This window comes from Sciurus carolinensis, chromosome 1 (genome assembly GCF_902686445.1).
Source record: "Sciurus carolinensis chromosome 1, mSciCar1.2, whole genome shotgun sequence".
Classification (NCBI taxonomy): domain Eukaryota; kingdom Metazoa; phylum Chordata; class Mammalia; order Rodentia; family Sciuridae; genus Sciurus; species Sciurus carolinensis.
The window spans coordinates 155888551-155903870 of NC_062213.1; the positions used below are offsets into that span (position 1 = coordinate 155888551).

The 15320-nt window shown below is 38.9% G+C and overlaps 1 non-coding gene across 1 annotated transcript; it reads left to right on the plus strand.

The window, feature by feature from the left end:
- Positions 1-14867: 14867 nt before the first annotated feature.
- LOC124968320 (U6 spliceosomal RNA) lies at positions 14868-14969 on the plus strand. Its single transcript, XR_007105672.1, has one exon. It is a non-coding gene; the product is annotated as a U6 spliceosomal RNA (small nuclear RNA).
- Positions 14970-15320: the final 351 nt, after the last annotated feature.

Below are 15320 nucleotides of genomic sequence, written 5' to 3' on the forward strand. Positions count from 1 at the left end.
CCAAGAATATCTGGGTACAAGGCTCACTGCTACTACAGTCAGACCAACAAGGTTGACCATCAGGACAGATCAATTGAATACCTTGAACGATTTTCAGAAACTCTTAGGTGACATTAACTGGATCAGATCCTATTTAAAATTATCCACAGGGGAATTAAAACCTTTATTCGATATATTAAAAGGTAATCCTGACTTGAATTCCCCTAGGAAACTTACTCCCGAAGCACGGATATCCTTACAGCTAGTAGAGAATAGACTTCAGCAGTGTTACGTTGATCGTTGTGATCCTACTCAACCATTAAGTTTAATCATAATCTCAGAGAAGCATACCCCTTTTGGCATAGTTTGGCAAGGAGGACCTCTGCAAAGTATAAATCTCCCTAGCTCTCCGGCTAAAACATTGCAATCATATCCCCAAGCTATTGCTCAGGTAATATTCAAGGGAATAGAATCTTGCATTACTGTTTTTGGAATCCATCCGTCTATTATTATAACTCCTTATTCCACTCAGCAAATTAAATGGTTAATTAATAATGATGATGATTGGTCAGTATTATATTGTTCCACTTCAGCTCAGTTCGATAACCATTATCCCCAACATCCCTGGATTCAATTCTGTAAAAATACTCCCATAGTTTTTCCAAAAGTGACTAGTGTCCAGCCTCTTAAAGATTGTGTAACCATTTTTACTGATGGCTCCAAAAATGGAGTAGGTGCAGTACTTATCGGTAAACAACTTCACACCATAATAGTTCCACCCAACTCCGCACAGGTTACTGAACTTGCAGCTGTAATATTAGCCTTTAAATTAGCAGATAATCAGCCATTCAATCTTCTATCTGATAGCTTATATATCGTTAATGCTTTACAGGTTCTTGAAACGGTACCCCATATTTCTTCCATGTCCACGGTAGCTTCTTATTTTACTACGCTACAAAACCTTTATCCTACAGCTGTAAACATCTATTCTATGTAGGACATATTAGAGCTCATTCTAATTTACCAGGACCTTTGGCCAATGCTAATGACTTGGTAGATATGGCCACCAAATCAATTTTTGTTTTTTCCATAGAGGAACAGGCAAAACTCTTTCATGAAAAATTTCATGTAAATTCCACTACTTTGAGCAGAAAATTTCCTATATCTAAATGTATGGCTCGACAAATAGTAAAAAATTGTCAACATTGTGCTCCTTTAATCCCAGTACAATCCTTTGGAGTTAACCCCAGGGGACTGCTGCCTGGTCATATTTGGCAGATGGATGTAACCCATATTTCTGAATTTGGTACTGTTAAGTATGTACATGTGTCAGTAGACACTGCTTCAGGGGTCATTATGGCTTCTGCTCATTCTGGAGAAAAGGTAAAAGATGTCATTCAACACTGCCTACAAGCATTTGCTGGCTGGGGCATACCTAAAGTTATTAAAACAGATAATGGTCCTGCTTATACTTCCAAAAGCTTCCAGTTGTTTTTACAAACATTTAACATCCAATTAGTCACTGGCATCCCCTATAATCCTCAGGGACAGGGCATTGTGGAAAGAGCACATCTTACTTTAAAAAATTGTTTAAATAAACAAAAAGGGGGAATAGGAGCCTCCTACAAGTCTCCTAAAGATAAACTTAATTTAGTTCTTTTCATTCTAAATTTCTTAACTCTGGATAGGGACGGCCATTCTGCAGCTGATCGACATTATAATCCCCATAATACTCCTCAAGTATGGGCAAAATGGAAAGATATCCTGACAGGTTGTTGGAAAGGACCGGATCCAGTCCTTCGTTGGGTCCGAGGGTCTGTTTGTATTTTCCCACAGGATCAACAGACTCCAGTCTGGATTCCAGAAAGGCTAATCAGAGTTTTACAGCATGCAAGTGATGCTGCTCCTCCTCGCAGTAGCGAGTCTGAGCCTTCCTCCAATAACAAAAACTCAGACGGAAAGGCAAACCTGGAACCTATGGGCCATTGTTAGCCTGGCCATATTTTTCACTTCTAACTAACACATTTTTTATCCTTCCTTTTCTTGCTTTTCACCAATTTCTCTACAAGCCTGTCAATTCTACTGATGATTTTTCAGGTCGTGCTGCTTTTGGTGACAAGGATATTTCTAGCCTTTCTTTGCTTTAACAGGAGGAATTTCTGCACTTTGCCGTTGGAATCATACTACAAATCAGACCCAGAGTAGAGCAACTCGTTCTGCTGACCCTAGCTGTGATGTTGCTTTTCCTCCCACGTCAGCTTGTGTATTTCCTCCCTTTTATGTTTCTACCAACTAACATTTCTAATGACACCTCTTGGCTGTTCACTAACTGTGTGCTATCTCTCACAATACTGGAATGGTTCTTTTGCCACCCGTGCAATTTGCACATTTCTATCTTCCTACCAGTCCTAGTTTCTGTTGCAGATATAGAATTGCCAGTGCTATTATCAAGAAACAGAAGAGGCTTTGACATTGCAACAGCCGTGATCATTGCCACCACAGTCCTTGCAGTAGCAGCATTGACACAACCATAACAACGATCATTCGGCCGAGAATGCAGCTGCAGCCTTACAGACCATAGAGACTCTATCAGAGAATGGACTCATTATAAGAACAAGTGGATACCTTGCAAGAACTTTTGGGACTGGGATGCGTTTATTCCCTGAGAGCTGTTTTGTGTTGCCCATATTGTAACTCCATTGGGATGTATATTGTTTCTGTATTTAATATGGCTATATGGTTTTCCTTCTGTTTATAGATTTGTCAAACAGCGGGCAAGCTTAGGAGCTATGGTGGTATTCCTCTGCCTTGGCCTTCTTCTCTTCATTCATTTTGGCATGCATCTACAAGCTAGCCCATAGAGAGATCAAATTATCTTTTATCAGGCCATGACCGCCCTAAAGGCCGACAGCCCCCCATTAGTATGGCTCTTGATGCTGGATCGGTAGTCAAGGACGGGTAATGAAGGAGGTGACTGTGTACCGACCTAAGACAGGAGCTGCAGCATGCTCTGCAGGCTCTGATGACAGGTAAGGACATATGCTGACCACTCAGCCTAAGACAGACACGGTCCCGAGCCTTAGTTTAATATTAAAGAAGGGGGATCTGTCGGGGTTTCTAGAGCCCCCAGCCTTAGGCATGGTCAAGATGGCGCCTGACGCTGAGCCAAAAGCGGCTAGCTATACAGCAAACAACCAGCGAATTCCAATGATTGGCTAGTTAACGATGTGACTAGAGCATGCCCCCCTCGTGTACCCATCCTGTGCCTGCAGCTGTCCGCGTTTATCTCGTGTACTCTCCCCTGATTGGTTGAAGTGTATATAAGCCTGGTGGGTGGGAGAGTAGGGGGGAGAAGCTGAGGAAGAGGCAGAAGCGAGGGGGACGGAAGAAGTGGAAGAAGCGGCGGTGGAGGCTGGAGCAGAGCTGGAAGCTGGGAGTACGCGGGAGCTGGGAGAAGGGAAGCTGGGAGTGCGCAGAAGCTAGGGGTAAGAGAAGCGTAGGAGAGGAACTGTGCACAATAAACTTCCAAAGCTTCAGACATTTGTCGTGTCTCTCTCTGCGGCCAGAGGGGACGCGATACTCAGTGAGACCCTGAATCTAAATAAAATATAAAAAATGTTGGGGATGTAGCTCAGTGGTTAAGCACCCCTGGGTTCAATCCCCGATATCAGAAGGAAAAAAAAAAAAAAAAAAGAAAAAAGAAAAGAAAAGAAAAAGAAAAGATTCTGCAGATGTGAACTATACCAGCAGTGGAAATGTAAATGTAGTTCCTATCTTTGAATCCCTCCGTGTGTCAGTTTCCTTTCTGCCTTCCCTGCACTAACCCTGAAAACACCTCTCTGTGGTAGAATGTATTGTTCTAATGGGTTACTCTACTTGTGGATACATATTAAGTACCTTGTCTAAAGTCACACAGACATGAGACAGACATGAATAAAACAATTTCTAATGATACTGATTGAAAAAAAAATGGGATCTAGCTTGGGATCTCGCTCAGTGGTCAAGCTAATGCTTGACATGTTCCAGGCCCTGGGTTTAATCTCTAGCACCACATAAAAGGGGATGGGCTGACGTTTGTACCCAGAAGTTTGGAGTATTCTTAGGTTTCTGCCTCATTAGCCTATCCCAGTCCATGCTGCAACTCATGTTACAAATCTGGGGTTCCTCAGAAAACTTTTAAGTGAAGTTTTACAATTTATTCATTTTTTCACCCTGTCCCTTCCCCCACAAAAGGGGAAGAAGACTGTGAAGAAAGAAAGAAAGAAAGAAAGGAAGGAAGGAAGGAAGGAAGGAAGGAAGGAAGGAAGAAAGAAAGAAAGAAAGAAACCAGCAATGCTCTGGGGAAACTTGCTGTATTCTTGCCTTGCACTTGGTTTGCCATCTATCCATTCCCCCACCCCCGCCATTTATCCTGTCTCCTAAATAACAAGTGTTTCACTATCATAAGCATTTAATAGCTTTTTCCACTGGCACCAGTGGACATCAGGGGCATTTTGACATAGTAAAGTTCCCTTTGAACTATCTATAAAGAGAATGCTGCTACTCAAGTGCACATTGGTTTTCCTTTCAGACTAGGATCACTTAGGGCTTCTCTGTCAGAGACTTGCTGATGCCATTTACTCTTGAGACAGACATGAATGAACCAATTCCTAATGACACTGAACTGGAAAAAAAAAAAAGCTGCACCTTGATTCCTGCTTGTAAGTTTATTGCCTCAAAATAAAGATACAAACCTACATTCTTTTGTGCTTGACCAAAGAGCACTCGAGCTATTTTTCAGTGAGCTTTTAAAGAAATTCTTGACTTATTTATTTTTAAGTAATGAAATATCATGGAGTCAAGCATATCCCTGCATGGCCTGCACATTTAAAGAAATGGCAGGTGTCACTGCAAGGTAACTGGTTGTGTCTTCGGTTTAGAATCTCAACTAAGCCAAAAACAAGAGAAACTGAGGATTAGGAAAGAAAAGTACAGGGACCAAATCAATGCGTTTCCTTCTTCTGTTTATCTAATAAATGCACTTATTGTTGCCATGGCAAAAGAGCCAGGCTGTTTTTCCCATTCCTCTGTCTCTACCCATTATTATACTCAATACCAGAAAATGTCATATTTCACCATCGTCATTCTTAGATCATTATGTTTACCCATCTACCCTGCGTTTACCCCACTCCTCCACAGTCTTTTTCCTAGTAATACTTAGAAATAAAGGTGATTCCAAGTGAGGGAAGTGGCTTTCGATGCAGTTAGAGGCAGGAGGAAAAAAGAAGGATGGGAAGGAAATGAGGAGAAACAAGCTCCGAAGTTATTCAACCAGGAGGCCCTTCCTAATCTTGGAAAGCCCCTCAGATCCCAAAGAAAAATCTCTAAATAATGTTATTAAAAGCAAATTCCACCTTGTTAAGAAGTTTAATCAACTTTATAGAGGTCCATTTTGGCCTTCTAAATACAGATAGCCATAATGATAGAGCTCATATTCTTTTTGTCATTATGAGGTTGAGCTCACTGGAACATAAAGTCTAAATTAGGGGAATTAATAATAACACTACATAGTCATATGACACATCAAGTATGCAGCCCAATTCACAAGGGCACATTTTATCAGGAATGGTAGCACACGTGTTTTCAAAAGACCTGGCTACAGGTCTTTTAACCATATTACCCCATTCATTTAATCATTGGTGTATTCAAAAAACATTTATTAAGAGTACATTATGGGCTAATAAGTATGGATTAAATTTGAAATCTGTAAAAAGACTTTATCCTTTCTCTCAAAAAGTTTACATTCCAATCCCATCATGCAAGAGGCAGTTGAATGAACAGGGTGTTTTTTGTTTAGAAAAGAGAAGACTAAGTATGAAGAGCCCTCCCTGAGAGGATTGAAAAGTCGGAAAAATGCCACAATCTGTAGAAAACAATCACTAAGGGTGAGACAAGTGGTTTCATCCTGTTTATATGCCCTGAGGCTTGAATGCATAAACAAGCATCTCATAATGTTCTTTCCCATTCCGATTCAATTTATCACGAGGGGAGAGGAGTGATGTAGCCTGCCTCTCTTTTCATAAACCCCTCAGTTGCAGACTCTGATGTTCATGTGAAGACAATCCTGCAGAACACGGGTGCTATTGGAAAACTCAGGGAAGGAAGGATTCCCAAACTTGAATATCCTGGGAAGAGTTCAGGGAAGGAAAAATTTGGATTTGGGCTTCAAATATTTGAACAGCTGTCACGTGCAATAAGGAACGACTGCACTTAAAGCTACAAGAAAACAATTTGAGACTGACAAGTGAATATTAGAAAGAAGAAATTTTCAGATCAATATATATTTTAAAAATGAAAAACATCAAGAGCAATACTTTTTGAATTTTATATGAATCACCTGGATATCCTGTTAAATGTAAATTCTGCTTTAAGCCTGGATTGGGGTCTGAGATTCTTGGCTTCTAACAAATCCCAGGTTGTTCTGATGCTGCTGGTTCTAGAGCCACTTCTCAAGTCACATTGCACAATTATCTGACAATGGGATTTATCGGGACCTACTTGATTGCCAGTCATTGGAAGTATTAGAGTAGATGCTAATAAGTGTTTGTCAGAATGCTAACAGAAAGGGTTTTCTACACTGCATGTGAGAATGGGTTCCACGTTCCCTTTCAAATCAAATTATTTGATTCAATGCTTTTTATAACAGAATTAACTTCCGTGTGATTGTGTCTTTTAAATAGTATAATACATTCACACAGATAATGAAAAAGTAAGGTGAAACTTTCTCAGATGGAGAAACAAAAGGAACCTTAGATATTAAATGACTAGTTCAAAATCACTCCATCATTCAGCAAATTTATTGAACATCTACTCTTAACCAAGCTCTGACACAAAGCTGGATGTTCAGCAATAAACAGAACTGACCTGGCTCCTGCCCTCCAAAGTTCAGTCTAGCTGAACAGCATGCAACACCCCACATCACACATCTCATTTGCTATTAGCACATTGATTTCCCAAAGAAGCCAAGATCAAAGAAACTAATCATGACAATGTGACCAAAGAGAAGCTAATCCATCATTTAGTGTCAAAAGGAATAGCAAACACCAGAGAAGAGCACTACTGAACTGTCCAAGCAGCTCTGGATCCATTAGGAATGGGCAGAATGACCCAGGCACTTTGACAGATCAACCTGTCATCACACTCCAAAGAAGCATAATATTGGCAAGAATTAAAGCATCCTACCTTCTACAAACAAACCAGAAGCTCTAGAACTTCCATCTACTCACCTCCCTACCAAATGACCCCCACTCTACCTCCCACTTTGTAGGCTGAGACTGGAAACCTCCCACAAAGCTCTCTTGCAGCCTTCACACTGGAAAAGTAGGCTCACTAGGACCTCAGGGGAATAAAACCCTATCAAGACCTTGTAGGCTGAATGTATGTTCAATTTTGATGTGAACTTGGGCATTTCTTTCTTTCTTCAATACTCTGAAACATGCAGCATGTCATCATTTCTCTCTCTCTCTCTCTCTCTCTCTCTCTCTCTCTCTCTCTCTCTCTCTCTCTCTTTCTCAATCCCCTGAATAACTCCCTGGATGGTCTCCATCATATTTTATATACTTTTCGAAGACTAGAATGCTGCAAGTTTCCACTCCTTTACTTGTCTCTCTATATCATCTTTATTTTCTTTCTTTTTTTTTTTCCAATCTGAAATAACAAAGCCACAAAGTTCAACATTGCATTATCTTAATTTTATATGACGTTTCATCTTTGTTAAAATACAAATATTTTAAAGAGCTTTATTAGTGTATTTAACTCCTGATTATTTTTTAATTTGTTCTCATTTGTTATACATGGTAGTAAAATGCATTTTGACACTATATACACAGTTGAACACTACTTCTCCTTTCTCTGGTTCATCTTTATTTTCTTATCTTTCAACCCACTATTCCTCCCACTTTATATTTAAACTCACATATTAGAAAAAAGACTAAGATAAACTGATGAATCTTTATATGGTCTCTGGCGACCTAGTTATATGTCAAAAGTTAGTTTTAACCATGAAAGAGGTTCTGATGGCGGTTAGCAAGCAGGTGTTTTTTGTTTGTTTGTTTGTTGTTTTGCTGAGGACCAAACCCAGGAACTTGCACATGCTAAGCAGTCAGTCCACCACTGAACTACACCCCCAGCTATATCAAGTGGTCTTTTCTATGGAATACAACTTGCAAAGGAGTGAGTGAAGCAGGATTGGGTATCTGGCAAAGAGGAGAGGCAAAAGAGCTGCCACAGATGCTTTAAGGAGCTCTAATTACAGAAAGCAGAGAGAACCTTTGTACCTCTAAATCGATCAGTCATAGGATATGGACCTGCTCCTGAACTGAAAGCAGAATCTCAGATGGGTCAGTTCCCTTTCTTGAAGGGTAAGTCCCAGGGTTAGATTCAGCTTCGAGATGTCAGCAGACAGTACTGCTAACAGCTGGGGAAATGAGTCTCCGTTCTCAAGGTGCAATCTGAGCAGCACACCACAGCATCTATTACTAGCTACCTCTTGCACTAATGGGCTTTATTTGCTTCATATAATAAATCCACTTCATCTGAGAAGAGCTCTTCCAGGACACACACACACACACACACACACACACACACACACACACACACTCACCTCACCCCCACCTTTCTATTTTGTGCCGGGGGTTGAACCCAGAGGCACTCTACCACTTTACTGCATCCCCGTCCTTTTTTATTTTTGAGACAGGGTCTCACTAAGTTGTTGAGGGTCTCACTAAATTGCTGAGGCTGGCCTTGAACTTGCAGTTCTCCTGCCTCAGTCTCCCAAGTCACTGGAATTACAGGTATACACCACCAGGCCCAGTTTTTTGGTCTTTTCTCTTGGAAAAATTTACAAGATGAAGGTTGGTGGGAAGAACTATAGCCTCCACTACCATAGCTGACCTTTGAGCCACAGCTGATTCTTGTCATCATCTTCCTTTACTTCCAAATTCCCCTCACCCTTAGTTGCAGCTCTGCTAGTTTAACTGTTGGGTGACCAAGAGACCATTCATGAGATGTAGGAGCCCCTGGTCGCCATTCCCTTTTTCTCATGCTGCCACAGCCTACTCCTTTCAGGAGTTACCACTGCCAGCAGAGTGTCTCCTTTTTTCTGTGTCTTGGTATAAGGAACCTAAAGTGACTGGTACTAACTGGAACAAATTATTTAGTGGGATTTCTGATATAAAATAATTCCCTTCTGAAATCCTAGCACAAATTTACCAAGTTGGTCACTGGGAGTGATGGTGAACAGGGAAATTCCTGCTTCTATCCCTTGCTTCATTTGTATCTTACTGGCTGGGAATAACAGCACTCTATAATGGTCACTCATTTAGATATATGCCACATCCTGGAGGGTAGCACTTCATCCATGCAGAGTATCATCTCTAGGCTGTTACTACAATTGCCTCTGAAAAATTTATTCCATCACTCAAATAGGCCACCAGCTTCTGGATGATAGAGTATGCCCCAAATCATGCCACTGCACATCTCCTTTTGTTGTAAAAGGGATTTCTTAATCCACACTGTGTTTTGTCAGAGACTGTGCCAGTGGATCAAACATTAGGTAAACCTTCATAGAGTGGTATTGGCTGACACAGTATAGCCAGGAAAGGCCAGATAATACCCATGTCAGTTGTAATCAATATATGTTTATTCTTCTTCCAAGGTAAAAGAAATCTAATGTAATCATTTTGCATTCAAGTGGCTGGTTGGTATTCCAGAGAGATGACTGAAGGAAAAGTAGTTAAGGGATTCCAAAGTCAAGAGAGAAGACAAAACAAAACCACTAGAGGAATTCAAAGTCTCCAGCAATTCTTAGCCAGATTAAACAGTCCAATTCTTAGCCAGATTAAAAGAACATTACTTCAATGCCTATATCCAGCTTTCAATCAAAAATTAAAAGGCAAGAAAAAAACACAGAAAAGACAAAGCAAGTATCAGATGCCAACTCAAATAAGATTCAAATGTTGAAATTATTTTAGACTGAAGATTTGAAATAACTGCGCATCTTATGTTAAGGCCTATAATGGAAAAAGTAGGCAACATGCAAGAGATGAGTAACTTATGTAGAGAGATGAAAATTCTAAGAGAACATTTTTAAGTGCTAGTAACCAAACACACTGCTACAAAGTGAAGAATGTCTTCTATAGGCAGATTAGTAGACTTAACACAGCCAAGAAGACAACTGATGATCTTGAAGGCAGGTCAATAGAAACTTCTAAACTCAAATTCAAAGAAATAAAAGAATTAAAAAGCCAAATTAGAACATATGAAAATTGTGGGGCAACTTCTAAAGGGGGTAATTGTGTGAAACTGGAAAACTAGAAACAGAAGAAAGAGATAAAGGAGCAAAAGAAATACTAGGTAACCAAGGATGAAGATCTTCCAAATTTAATGAAAGGTACAAAACCAGAGATCCAGGAAGCTTGGATAACACCAAACCAAAAAAAAAATTTTTTTTTAAATTAAGCTTGGTATAATCAACCTGCAGGCAAACAAAGACAAAGATAAAATCTTAGAAAAAGTCAGACTCAGGGATGTGGGGGACAGGGAGACATACAAATAGAAGACCAAGAATAAGAATTACAGCAGACTTTTCATCAGAAACCACACACACAAGAAAAAAGTGGGATGAAACATCTTTGTGTTGAAAGGGAAAAAGAAAATCAGCCTCTATCCAGTGGGATTATCCCTTAAAATAAAGAAGAAATAAAATCTATAAAGAGAATTTATTCAAGTGCCCCTGAGTTCATCCCTGGTACAAAAAAAAAAAAAAAAAAAAAAAAAAAAAGAATTTATTTCCAGCAGAATGGGTGATACAAAGAAATGTCAAACCAAGTTCTTCAGGAAGAAAAGGAAAATGGTATAGGGACATTAATGCAAAGGAATACGGCAGAAATAAAACAGAATAAGCTATCACCCCGTGCAAAAATACGGATGGATGCTATATGCACATTGCTAAGTAAAAGAAGTCAGTCCGAAGAGGCCACATACTATTTTCCAATTATATGACACTTGGAAAAGGCAAAGTGATAAAGAAAATTTAAAATTAGTGGTTTCCAGGGTCCAGAGAGAAGTACAAGATATAAATAGGTGAAGCTCATGGACTTTTTTAGGGCAGTAAAGTTATTCTTTACGATACTGCAATCATGGATACAATTTGGATTATGCATTTGTCAAAATCCATAAAACATTATAGCATGATATGAACCCCACTGTGTGTGCAAAACTGAAAAAAAAAATCATTGAGGCAATCACAGGAAGAAATTCAGCATGTAACAAAACAATCTATATTACAAATGTATGAAACAGTCTCGCTGAAGGGGGTTGAGAAGAAGGGTGCAGCCCTAAGTAACTTTGGGAATAGGCGGTTTTAAAACTAAAGGAAAATAAACTGTATATAAGCACCACACTCTAGTTGATAAAGTAGTACCCCACAGTAGCACAGAGGAACAATTCTGAAACCACTGTGTACATATACTGCAATTGAACAAAAAAGTAAATGTGTTGCAGAGCTAATGTGGTGAGAGCTAAGTTTCTCACTGTCTGAGTGGGAAGTTACATAAAATAAAGGGGGACAGGCCCTAGTGATCCAGTAGAGATGGAGACATGGGTATGAACCGATGCTTAGCTTAATGTAGATACAGATGGATACAAATAGAAATATGCATAGATATGTGTATGTACAGGGGTGGGTATTTTCCTCACTCTGTCACGTGAAGGGGATTACAAGCCATGACAACCAGTAGCAATGACCATGCCTAGTACTTAGAGTTTGGTTTCTAATACTGTTATTCAAAAGAAGCATTTTATAGTTCCAGAAAGTAAGGAAGAGCTTAAAAAAATTGTTATGTTCAGTAGGAACATGACAAAGGGAATAAGAGCCAACAGAAAGAACTCCTACAGGCCAAAGTCAATCTGAGGATCAAAATGAATTAAGTAGTTTAGGATTATAACCCAGAATATAAAATAAATACCAATGAATTTAAACAGATATAAACAAGTGATTGAATAAACTAATGGGAGATAAGAGACAAGTCTGCTGTGCACAAGAATTCCATTTTAATTTGTGTAGTCCTCTATTTTCAAGGAGTTGAAGGAGGTGAATAATTTGAATAACTCCTCCATGTTCAAGACTTCAAGTATGGGCTTCAGTAATTTCCTTTCAAAGAGTATAGTGCCTGGAATGACTTTACAGTCAAAAATCCTGATAAACACAACTTTGACAGTGATCAAAGTCAAATCAACAGTAACTCAAGTTGATATCATGTACCCTTGACATAATGTGATGAATATTATATTTTACCTTAATGATCATCTTCTATAAAAACATATAACTCCAGTTTAATTATCAGAAAACCATTAGACAAATTTCAGTTGAGGGGTGGTCTACAAAATACTTGACCAGTACTCCTCGAAACTGTCAAGATCATCAAAAAACAAGTCTTAGATAAAACTGTCATAGCTATGAGGATGCTAAGGAGAAGTGACAACTAAATGTAAGGTGGGAGCCTGGTTGGGATCCTGAATAGAGAAGGATCATTAGGAAAAATTAAAGAATCTGAATAAAGTATGAACATTAGTTAATAATCATGTGTCAGCATTGGTTCATTGATTATGGCAAATAAACCCATAAGGGAAGTGGGTATAAGGTTCTGTAGACTTCTCTGCTTCTTTTGCAATTTTTCTTTAGATCTACAACTGTGCTAAAATAAAAGTTTCTTTAAAAGTAATTCTTCTTAGGTAAGTAATTACGTTTTTAGTGAAAAAATTGACATTATGATTATGGAATTATAGTTCTAGTGTACCATACATAGAGACTACAGCATGATAAGCAGAGTACTAAATTTTGGAAGGATTTTGACATTCCAAGAACCATGAAGCAGGAGAAAACTAGGGGCTCAGAAATATACAATAAAGGAAATGAAAAGAAATCAAGAGACCCTGCAAATTGAAGAAAAAGTCAGTCTTCAAGGTATCTTCGCTGGCTAAGGAAGTTTAAGAACAGTGTGCTGAACATTCAATTTAATTTTTCTATACCGTTTTGATATATGAAAACTCCATTTTTGTGCTTCCTCTTTCTCCACTAAATATCTCTCATAGACGTGTGACTTAATGTGATATTTTTGAGAAATCAAAGAAATTATGATGCTTGATGGAGGACAGAGAACAGTCACAAAGGCAAAACACAGGTAAGGAAAAGGATTTTGAGAAAACAAATGGGAAGCAGAGGTGACTAGAAAAGACATAAGTTCTCTGAGAACCTTTAGGGAGACAAGGGAGTGGGGAAATGAGTTTTCTCTAAGTCTGAAGAATGTGGCTGGCAGGTAAAGTACAATCCCGAGTAAGGCTGCTGGGTAAAAGGACACATTGCTGGTAGTGTATAGAGCCCTTTTTTAAAACAGGAATTTTGAGAGTATTTGCCACATGCAATTTTATGAGCATAAAATGTTAAATTTCAGTTCACATCAGCCACTTCAAACAAAAGGAAGTTGCAATTTATTCATTGCCATCTTAGTTGGAAAAACACAATGCCAGCACAGAAACTTCCTTTCAATTATGTGTTCCTGGCTTTCTGCCTTCTTAAAATAAATAAAACAGCACTGCCCCACCTCCCAGAACAAAAACAGCACCATGTCAAAGTGAAGTCAAAAGCCAAAACCTCCACGGCAGAGGCAACCAACCCCTTTCGCCAGCCTCTAACTTGGTTGATTCATCTCCCTTGCTTTCGTAAGTGGAAATGTTTTCAAGATGCACACTGTTTCATTGACAGCGGAATCCAGGTTTGCTAGCAAAACAAGGTCCCTGTGGAGAACACATTAGAAAAGAACTTGGGGAAAACCATTCAATTTCATGAAGCAATTATTGGTTATATCAGACAGTTCAATAAGAGATACAGAAATCAGGAACTCTGCTCTGACTTCAGGAGACTTTCAGTCTAAATAGACTAGGTAAAACCAACAAGTAAATGGCCATTTAAGAAATGTGAAGAAAGGTTGCTACAGGAAAAATGTTCCAGGGATTGGTTGCACAACAATGTAAATAGACTTAATGCCACTGAACTGTACACTTAAAATAGTCAAGATGGTAAATTTTATATGTATTTTATCACAATTAAAATTTTTAATTTAAAATCAATAAGAAAAATGTAAATGAAGGTAATTTATCAACCACTCCACTCTGTTGGGAAAAAAGATAGGGAAAGGCTGGCACTGACCTGGTCCCAGGCAAAACTGGATTCTAGGAAATGGAAGAAAAGCAGAATTTCACCCAAGAACATTCAGTTTGGAAAAAACAAGAGAAGTTAGTTCAAAATCCATTCCAGAGAATCCGTTGTAAAATGCCAAGAAAATAAGCAAAGAAAATACCAGAATTTGTGTGAAGGTGCAAAGAAAAGAGGACAGAGGTGGGCAAAGTTATTGACAGGGCCTATCAGCAATAAGAAGAAAACCCAGAGCAATTGACAACTGCTTTGGGCATCTCTAGCTCCTTCTACAAGCTGTTAGACAAGTATTTCATGATGAGTAGGTATAGAGTTGGTGTTAGATAGCAAGGGCTGATGCTGGACAAAAAACTACAAGGATCTATCTGCCCAAATAGAAAGAGGAAGATCAGGAAGAGCTTCATGGAAAAAGTGACAGCTAAAGTGAGCTTTAAAAATAGGCCAGGAATGATGGCACGTGCCTGTTATCCCAGCAACTTGGGAGGCTGAGGTTGGAGGATCACAAATTCAAAGGCAGCCTCAGCAACTTAGTGAGGTCCTAAGCAACTTAGCCAGATCCTATATCAAAATAAAAAATTATGTAAATAAGGTCTGGGATGGTGCTCATTGCTTAAAGTGCCACTGGGTTCAATCCTTGGTACCAATGGAAGCACATATATAAAATTGGAATGATACAGAGAAGATTAGCATGGCTCTGCACAAGAATGACATGTAAGTTGGTGAAGTGTTCCATATTTTTCTGTTTCTAGACTTTCTTCGTTTTGTGTTACATTCTCCAGTTTAAAATTTAGCATTGTAATCTCAGTTTTCAGATTACTAAACTGTTCAATATACTGGGGGGAAAAGATAGATGAATTCTGAAAATGAGATGCACAAAAGAGCATTTCCTTATAAGAACAACATGCCCACTGAAGCAAAGGAAAATCTAGAGAATGTGGTAATGCATACCTAGCAGATGCATTGATCTACAATGTAAGAAAATTAACACTGTGAGATAACCCTAGAAAAAAGATGAGGACCGTACCATTAGGGTCAGAATGCAACAGTAAATTAAATTAATCTGGCAATATGTTTTTAATGCATTGGAGTA